The sequence below is a fragment of the Phasianus colchicus genome, chromosome 1, assembly GCF_987193195.1.
Source record: "Phasianus colchicus chromosome 1, bPhaCol1.hap1.1, whole genome shotgun sequence".
In the NCBI taxonomy this organism is placed as follows: Eukaryota; Metazoa; Chordata; class Aves; order Galliformes; family Phasianidae; genus Phasianus; species Phasianus colchicus.
This window is the reverse complement of record NC_143436.1, coordinates 23828406-23838495: the sequence shown is the minus strand read 5'-3', so window position 1 is coordinate 23838495 and position 10090 is coordinate 23828406. Positions and strand designations below refer to the sequence as shown.

The following is a 10090-nucleotide window of genomic DNA, read 5'->3' as shown; positions in this document are numbered from 1 at the left end:
GACTTGTGGCAATCTAGTTGGAACAGTAGGTCTCTAACTGTTTCCATTTTAATCATGGGGGTTTTATTCCACTCCCATCTGAGACTTCCAACTCAGGGGTAGAGCACCCTGAGGATAACTGGTGTGACTTTTAAAGAGTGATGTAAAGAAGGCACTGAGAACCTCAGCCTTCTCCTTACCCTCAGTGGTCACATTCCCTGCTGCATCCATTAAAAGACGGAAATTCTCCTTAGCCCTCGACATACTGTTAATGTATTTGTAAAAATGTTTTTTAATCTCTTTTACCCCAACAGTTGAGTTCAACCTGGATTTTCACCTAATTTTATCCCTGCATATCCTAGCAACTTCTTTACTCTCTTCCCAAATTGCCCATTCCTTCTTCCACAGGAGAAAGATTCTCTTTTTCTCCAAGAGCCTCAGGAAAAGTTCCTGGTTCATCCATGCTGGTCTTCTTCCCCACTGGGTCATCTTGCAGCACAGAGTGACAGCTTGCTACTGCACCTTTAAGGCTTCCCAGTGACCAGCCTTCCTAGACCTCTTTACCCTTCAGGACTGAATCCCAAGGTACTCTCCCTACCAGCATCCTGAACAGCTCTAAGTCTGCCCTCTGGAAGTCCAAGGTAGCAGTTTTGCTGCCCCACTTGTGACTTCACCAAAGATTGAGAAATTATTTAATGGTCACTCTATCCAAGACAGTTCCCAACCTTCACATCTTCCACCAGTCCTTCTCTGGTGAATAGCAGGTCTACCAAGGCATCTCTGCTGGTAGATTCTTACCTGCTGTGGCAGGAAGTTATCTTCCATACACTCTAGATATCTTCCATACACTCTAGAAACCTCCTAGACTGCTTCTTCTAACTGTATTGAATTTCCATCATTTATTGGACAAGTTGAAGTCCCCCATAAAAAACAAGGGCTGGCAATTGTGCAACTTCTGCCAGCTGCTTGTAGAACGCCTCATTTGTCTCTTCACATAACAGACCCCTCCACTAGGAAATATATATATGCTAGTACAGAACAGAATATCACCTGCAGTGACAGAAGACCCCTCAAAAGAGGAGAAAATATAAACTGAGGAAGGAGGTTTTACAAAATCCTATAATGATTTCTAGGGCTCCTGCCTACTTCTGGTTGTACTTCACAAGAATCAGTCTAGGATGAAGCTTACTGGCGCTTCCCTCTCCTGTACAGGAACCAAATGGCTAATGCTGTGCAGCACTAGCTTAATCAAAATCGGTTTTCAATTGTGAGGCTGCAGTTCCTCAAGGTGCTCAGCTTCTCAGAAGCTTCTTGATCCTCTCTTGCCTACTTAGAACAATTTCTGTTACTTTATACATGTATAATCAATGAAAGTACAGATGTTGCAATAATGAAATATAACAGAGAGTTTGACTAAGCAGTTATTATACCAAAAGAGAATAGACAGAATGCTTACCTGTATCCTGAGCTCATTATGAAACTCCAGAGAAGAGATCTCCAGAAGAGAACCTTCCCTACTGGTAGTCAGCTCTTAAATGGGTCTAGGAGAGGTGGAGCCAGGCTCCACCCCTTCCAGCAGCACAGGTGAATTGCCTTCATCTGTGCTCCTGTAGCTGACTCATTGCTTGCCTCAGGTGACTAATCAGAGGTTCAGACCGTGATTCAGCAGTTCCCATACAATACAAGAAGAAGAAGGTGAAATGGACCCATTACTTCTCCTTCACTGTACTGTTTGTCTTTGCCCTTGGGTTTATTAGCTGATTATCTGTAGCATGATCCAAAATAAAGTTTCTTTCTGTTTCCAGATGTCAAAGCAAAATGCAGGGGAGTCTGAAGCCTCTTTCATCCTTTTGACTAGTTCAATGCAGGAACTAGTCTGCAAACCAGGATAGCTGGTCATAGCAACTGAGAAGAAAGCAAGCAGTGCAGAGGGTCATGCAGGTTCATCTCAAGTTCCTCATCAGTGCAAACAACCCTGAATTTTTTCACCTCAGAATGGGGCACAAGGTCTTGGCTACCTCTTTCACAAAGAAGGAGAAGGAGTTTATTGGATGGGATAAGTAGCTGAGGAAAGAGACCAAAGAAGCAGGACTTGCAGTCTGTGCACATCTGGGGTGATGGAGGGTGACTGTGGGGTGGTTACGGCATATACTGGGGTCATGCATCCTGCAACGGGTCCCTGACCTCCTGCCCTACACATCTGCCCATTTACCTGTGCCTCAAAGCAGCCCTAAAATGAGGTGGCAACCATGGTACCCACCTAATGCCAGCACAGTGCCAGGGCTTATTTTCTGAAGAGAAAGGCAATTACAAAATAGATGTGATGTAGGTTCTTATAACGCATTATAGTAGGTACAACTTAATGCAGGTAAAGACATAAAAAATACCCACTAAAATCAAAACCTCTTAGTACATAAAAAGCTTTTATTCAGATCTGACAGTATAATCTGCTATCCTACAAGGAAATCTTTGAAAGTGCTTCTCTGTTTCCAAGAGCCCCATCGTTAATATTACTTCTTCATCTGCAAAGTGAGCTCATGACTCTGCATAATCACCCTCCCTCCTCTGTGAAACAGAATGCAGCCAGCGCTGCACATGCCATTACTCCTGAAGGGCAGCCACCACAGCTGCATCCTAATGAGGGGAGTTGCTGTTTTTTCTCTAGTAGCTTAGGCACTCTGATTTCTGAATCTTAACAAGTTACTGCACATCAGCTGAAGGAAGTGACTGTGTAGGTGCTCACTCTTTACCCAGCAAGAGCCAGAGAAAATATTTTTTCTTTTATTACCCAGACAGAAGCCTGAGCTGATTCATTTTGCATCATGTTTGCAGCGAGAACCTCCAATCAATTACCAAGAAATCGTTAAACTGCAACACCACCCTGTGTAACTTTCCCAGGACAGTTTGATTAATGGGAAAGAGGGAAGTTAATCTACCTTCTGTTTCTTAAAAATCATGATACATGAACTCCAGGCTAATTACATAGAGATTCTGTCTGAAGGAGGGAGGATGACTCTGTAAGTGAATAGTTAATCCACATGTAGGTCATTTTGTACATTTTTACTATAAAATAGAACTGGGATTTTCTGATATCAGCCCTTTTCTCCTGTGGTGCAGATACAACAACAATTTAGGATTGAGGCTTTCCTCAAAACAGCTGTCATTTAACCTTGCTTGAGCTTGTTTATTTACACAGAAAATGGGGAAAGTAGTGTTTGTCTCATACACAAGGCTGTAAGAAAACTTATCAATAGAATCTACAAAGAGCACTAAGAGCCTTGCTTAACAAGAAATAATATAAATTATTACAGTGCTCCTACTAGTTGGGGATATTTTTAGAGTCAACCTCTTGTGGGAGAACAAGGATCACAGTCTTTCCATAGAGACACCAAGATATTTTTCTTTTGGAGACAGAAATACTGACTTGCTATCCCAAATGAAGCTTTTCTTTCACAATCTCTTTCATAATCACACAGCCAAATAGAGTACATCTGCAAATTCATCAAGTAAGATAAGACAACTTTTCTTACTTTTTTTCCCTAAGGAATAGATATGAGTTAGAAAGGGCCATTGGATGTGCTTGCAAAGCATAACAAGAAAAGGTGACAGTGTTTTAGTTGGAAGTGTTGGATGTATTTTTCTTGTAGTAAAGTGAAAAAAGAAATATCTTAAATTCCTCATGGTGAAGTTCTAGAAACCCAGGTGATATCTGTGTTCAGGTGATGACTCACTGCATGACTCACTGTCTGAAGCTGTGTTTGCTTCTTGGAATGGATGCCAGATGCAAGCACTCTTATCTGCACTCTTTGGAGATGTATCTGCACATGTGCTGGATGGGGGTGTGAAAGCTTACAGTCTGCTGAGAGCATTTCTGCATCTGCTTGGGAGCCTATGTTTAGTCTGTATGTTCTGGGAGCCATCAAGATTACAAGGCAGATATGCAGTAGAAGTAGATACAAGATAGGTTTCACAGATACAGAAGGTAGTCTGTCTTAGTCACTTCATTCTAAATTTTCTTTGTAGTTAGATGTTCAAAATCCAGCTCCTAAAAAAAATTGCCATCTAATCCTCAAGATTCTTGAAGTCCACAAATATTCATTTTTCCAATGTAAAAAAATTGCCTGGATGCTTGAAGTTTTACCCTGGATGATATGTCAGCTGAAAAAACCTCAGCAATTATTTCGCATTAAGCCATGTAATGCTCTGTAAAGTGGTGTTTCCCAGCCTGGGACTCAACCTGGTAAGAATTTATATTGTAATGAATAGATAGATGGCTCCAAATGCATGACTAGAGAGAGTGTTGCCAAGTGCTACTTTTCTTCCTCTTGTGCAAACATCTTTTCAGGTGTTAGCATTCAAGATGAAAGAATTTGGGTTCTACATCTTCTGCTGATGAAGGGGATTGAAGGGGCAGGCCTAAATTCTCAGAAGAGCATCCAGACTCTCTGTGTGCACAGCTGTACATGTTGTACTGGAAGCTGTGGGCTTATAGCAATAGAGATTACAGACATGGGAATGGCTCAGTGTTCTGATTATTCAGGCACCTGTAAGGAGACACAGCTTCTGTTTGTGCTCTGATCCATAGTCAGCGTATTGATGAGGGCAGAAACTGCCCTCCTTGTCTGAAAAGTTCTGAAGGCACCACAGAACTTCAGCAGGAATTAAAGTCTAGGATATTATTGTTAGGATGATGTTTTATCTGGCAAAGCCATGGTGGCAAGAGACACAGGTTTCTGCTGGGCAACAGCAAGACCTCTGACTAATATTCACTTCAGGCTGGGGCATAATGTCTTCTGTGCAAAACAGGAATTTCAGGTCACGTAATTTAAGGCTAATCTCTGTAAAAATGTTGAAGCAGAAGAATTTGGTGAGCTGACCAGTGCCAGTCAAGCACCAGCTCCCTGGGCTCCCACAGGAAGACAATCAGCCCCATTGCCCAAACTTCATCTTACTAGAGAGGGGGGCTCCTGCCTGCAAGGGTATGAGAGCCATTAAACAACACTGTGTTGCAACGTATATTTCAGGTGTGTAAAAAACTTTTTTGGGAATATTTAAAGATACCGAAGCTGAAGCAAACGGAGGGATCAAAGTTGTTTGAAAGGGAGCAAGTATGGAAAAACAGAGAAGAAAGGAGGTAAAAAACCCTGGTCATGTGCAGAGAAGTTACTGGTTGGCACACTTGTCTGGCCATGCCCTGCATCTAATCCCCACTGTCTGTCCTAACTTGTTATTAAGCTCTGGTTCCAACTCTTTTCCTTGCTGCAGAGATCTCTATTAGGTGTGCCTGTCTGGACCTGAGTGCTGCAGTTGCAGGGGTACCAGGGGTCTCCACTGCCTATATGCCTGCCTGGCCAGATCCTGGAGAGAGCAATGGGGACCAGAGGGACCACAAGGTCTGTAATGGCTACTGGAGACACTGTGAGGTCTGAGATTTGGCTACCAGAGGGGCCTTTGATCTGAACCAGCTACTGGAGGAACCCATTTGTGTGTGTGTGTGTATCTGAACAGCTACTGAACAGATAGAGTATGTGAAGATGATTGTAGTTATGTGTGTGTGTATGTGTGTGCAGAGTACTGGCAACTGACGTGGGGTTGCAGCCTTAGGAGTTCCATGTCCAAGTGCCAGCAACTGGGGACACTGGGATGCCAGGGGACGTATGGACATAAGGATATGTATTATGCACATATTTTTCATTGACAGATTTTCAACCCGATTAGCAAGAGAGGAGGACAGGATCAGTCCACTTATGCTGAATTTGCTTAGTGTTCTGTTTTCTGTCTATGTTATGATCAATCATGCATATACGTAGCTTTATCTATGTATATATGCAAACATGTATACATGTACCAAATGTATGTGCGTGTCTGTGCCTATTGGGAGCACATGTTCAGTCTCACTACTAGCCAGATCTGAAGAGATGAGATAGATTATGTCAGCATTGATTCAACTGGGCAACTGGATCTGGCAAATTCTAACAGGTACAGTTATAAATTTCAACATCTATGATGGAGAATTAATCCCTTCAAAGAGAAGAATAATGAAGATACAGCATCCCCTTCCCAGTCAAGGCTGCTTCCCGAAGAATGCTATGAAGCCAGAAAAAGCTGAGAGACTTCAGTGATACCCTGAAAATGGTGTCTAAATTTCAGAAGGAGGGGGTCTCTTTCAGGATTGCCCAAGCTGGCTATCTGTTCACTGAGCTCATTTCTCTAGATTGTAGACTACTCTCTTGTGTTACAGCAATTAATTCAGCTTGCATGAAGCTCTTACTGTTATGGTATTTTTTGTAAATGCTTCTCTTTATTATGAAAAGTATAGACCTGTCTAGTAATGCAAGAACTGGAAAGAAAGAGTGATGCGTATACTGTTCATTTTTTTTAGTAGGAGAACTGGATACAAAATCAAGCACAAAATACTGTTTCTCAGGACTGTAAATAGTATTCCTGCTAATACAAACATCCAAATACAAAGATAGGAACAGATAAAAAGATAAAAAGATAAAAAGAAAACTCAGCATAAACAAAGAAACAGATCCCTGTGTTTGCTGTCTACTGTCATATTTGCAAGTCTGATCCTGGGAAAAAGCCAACTATAACATAGAATCATAGAATCACAAGGTTGGAAACGACCTGTAAGATCATCTAGTCCAACCATCTTCTCATTACCATTGCTACCACAACTTGGTAATGGGAAGGGAGAGAGGGAGGGAGGAAAAAGAAGGAGAGAAGGAGGGAGGGAAGGGAAGGAGGGAAGGAAGGAGGGAAGGAGGGAAGGAAGGAAGGAAAGAAGGAAGGAGGGAAGGAAGGAAGGAAGGAAAGAAGGAAGGAGGGAAGGAGGGAAGGAAGGAAGGAAGGAAAGAAGGAAGGAAGGAAGGAAGGAAAGGAGGGAGGGTGGGTGGAAGGAAAAGAAAGAGCTGTTTAGTCCTTAGCATTACACCAATGATACTGTATTTAATTCATAATCAAATCAAAAAATTACATAGAGAAAGGAGGACAGGGTACGTTTTAACAAAATAAAGCTTAGGATTTGAGATTTTCATACAAATGCGTGTATGATTTTCTACTAATTTTGACAGTTTTTATGACTTCAGTAATAAAATTTAACTAAAGGTGAGTGCTGCAAGTCTGACTCAAGAACTGTACAATGCGTGTTCCAATCTAATTATATCCACTTGCTTCTTTGCAAATTACACCCACTTTAAGCTGTATAAGATCTTGATTCAATGGAAAGCCCTGTTTCTCATAAGGAGTGTCAGTCTCAGCAAGGTGCTACCCTGAGACCCTGAACACTTCAGAATGCCATATTCATTGGCTCCTGTAGAAGCCGCATTGTGGAGCTAACTCGTGTTTGGCATGCTATAGAGCAAGTAATGAAAAGACATTTTAAGATTTTTCCTTGTAATTATTTTGACTCTTAGGATTTTGAAGTTCTTTTTTCTTTCCTTCTCTTGCAGATGTTACAGTTCTGTGAGAGATATGTGTGAAGAGGGCATTTTCATTTTATTAATGCTTAATTTGTCATCTGCAATGTGATACCTGTTACCACATATGTGGCTGTGTATGTTGTGTGTATGGCGACTCTTCTAATTGTGAGCTGAATTTAAACTTAGCAGGATATTTTGCTGTTGCTTCTGCAGGGAAGGTACAACAGGGAGAGTTAATCAGTGCATCCTCTACGGCTAGAGGGAAGTAAACATCTTCCATCCAAAGTGCTGAGAATTACTGCTGTTCCACTCCACATCCAGAAAAAAACCTTCAGGATTAAGAGACTGAAAGCTTTGCAGACACTATTATATTCAAAATGTAGTGTAAAATTTGCTTTAGTAGGTCTCTATTTTTCAACAGTGCCTTTCAGAGCAAAGTCACTTTCCTATTTTAGTAACACTAATTATTTCAATAAAAGAAACACAAATCATTCAATATTGTTTCCACCAGATGCCTGGTAGAAGGTTTGGGTTAAGTTGACTTTTCCAACAGAAAAAAAAACCTGTTTTGGAATTAGTGCTTTTTTGTGTGTGTAGGTTGATTTTTTTTTTTTTTTTTTTTTCCCAAAGATAATTGGTGGGGTTTTTGTTTGTTTGTTTTTGAGAATATGCATTGGAATCTTTATTGGCATAACAGTGTCTTCCTTTCTTGTTACCTCTAGTTGCAACCCATTCTGTCCCCTCAGATTCTTGTGACAGAGGTTTCTGGTTTTGCTCAGCACATAGTGGGTCTGACTGCCTGCTGGGAATGGGCCTTGAGCTCAGTTACACCATCAGAGCACCAATGTCACTCATGCATATTCTCTTTTGAATCTACACACGTTGGGAGAAAAAATTGACGCTTTGTTAAAAAATACATTGAAGAAGCTATATTTCAAATGAAACCACTTCTTTTTAAAGTAAGAAATCCTATATTATGAAATTTCCCTCTCTTCCCTCATCCCCGTCAAGATATTGTGGTGATCTTTGAATCATAGCTTAGTCATCCCAGTTTGGGAGATGTGGGGATTGTGTTTTTAGCAAAAAGGAGTTTTATGTCATTTGTGAGGGATAAATTATTACTATTTTTAACAACAGTGCCTAGCATTGTATCTTAATGATTTTTATTATTAACTATAAGAAATCAATTTAGGATTAGAGACTTAAAATTAATCTTCAAAGATTGTACCTTGTGATTGCAGGTTATCATTCAGTGACAACAATCACAGAGGTCCCCAGACAATTGCTATTGACTCAGAAATGTCCAGGAGACCCAAAACATGTCTGTGGCCTGTCAGAAAATGCACAGCACTGCCTAAAACAGTCAGATTTTAAATATTTAATTAAATAAGCTGGAAGCATAATAAACACACAGGAGGAGAATAGGAAAGACTAAGGCCATGAGAATATCAGGGAATCTGCTAGGACCTCAGGATAAAGGATGGTGATGCACTGGAACAGGCTGCCCAAAGAGGCTGTGGATGCCCCATCCCTGGAGGGATTCAAGGCCAGGCTGGATGTGGCTCTGGGCAGCCTGGTCTGGTGGTTGGCACATAGCAGGGGGGTTGAAACTAGATGATTACTGTGGTTCTTTTCAACCCAGGCAGTTCTATGATTCTATGATTTTATGATATGCTCCCAGTTTCCATCACACAGACATTCCTCATGTTCTCTGGTTTAAGGGAAATCATTTCCCATTCTTAAGTCCTATGACTGAACTGTCAAAATGCTTCCCAGATTCACTCGCTAGTTACCTATTCAAAAAATTATCAAAACTGAGTATCGACAATATCTGTTTACCAGCCTTATATTTATGACACCTAGATATGTCATGAACCTTTCCTCAAGTAGTATTTCTTACTATTTAATAGACAAAAATTCTGCCTGAATTCTTAGATCAAGAAAACAAAATTCTGGGGTGTAATTTGCAAGAGATGAGCAAAAACTGAGTGAGCTTCTGCCCAAAAACTGAGTGAGCTTCTGCCCTGAGAAAATTAAAGAAGTGAAAAAAGCAGACTGCACCTCAGTTTTGGTTTATCTGATCACTGCAGCCACAGAGAGATTCAGATAAAAGGTTCCAAGGTCACAACATCTCCTGTAGTGACTGCGTGTGGATCAGAGATAAACAGCCTGGATCTGTTCTCTGCTCAGAGTCCCCTAGCTGGGTCCTTGGCAGCTGGCACACTGAATACAGGAAAAGATTCAAAGATGCCATTTAGATCTGTGCTCAGCTTTTTTTTTTTTTTTTTTTTTTTTTGTCCTTTGCTTAAATTTAATCCCATCTCTGTTAAACTTTCCTATGAATAAATCTACCATCTTACCATTTATATAGGTACAAAACCAACTTATAACTGGAGATACCAAAGGATGCATTTGATAACTATACCCAACCCTCGGTAAGTGCGAGGATGATATGCATCCTCTCAGCGTATGAATTATTTATTTACAATATTGATGCTTGAGAAAATTAGAAATCGGTACCCATCAGAAGTGCATATATGACATAGTGTGATAAATGAGTGTTCTAAAGTGCTTTGCTTTCATAAAGAATTCTTATAAATCTTAATGAAATATCGGCAAGACGAAGCCTACTGCATTTGGTTTAATAAATGTCCTGTAACCAAGAGTTGCTGGGGCTTTCATTGCCA

The 10090-nt window shown here is 40.8% G+C and overlaps 1 long non-coding RNA gene across 2 annotated transcripts; it reads left to right on the top strand.

Moving 5' to 3' along the window:
* Positions 1–3896: 3896 nt before the first annotated feature.
* LOC149919454 (uncharacterized) lies at positions 3897–7753 on the top strand. 2 transcript variants are annotated; one of them, XR_016463585.1, is made up of 4 exons: positions 3897–4219; positions 5004–5113; positions 5245–5372; positions 7617–7753. It is a non-coding gene; the product is annotated as an uncharacterized LOC149919454 (long non-coding RNA). The 2 variants fall into 2 exon arrangements; XR_016463584.1 differs by lacking the exon at positions 7617–7753 and having other exon boundaries at positions 5245–6242.
* The last annotated feature ends 2337 nt before the right edge of the window (positions 7754–10090 follow it).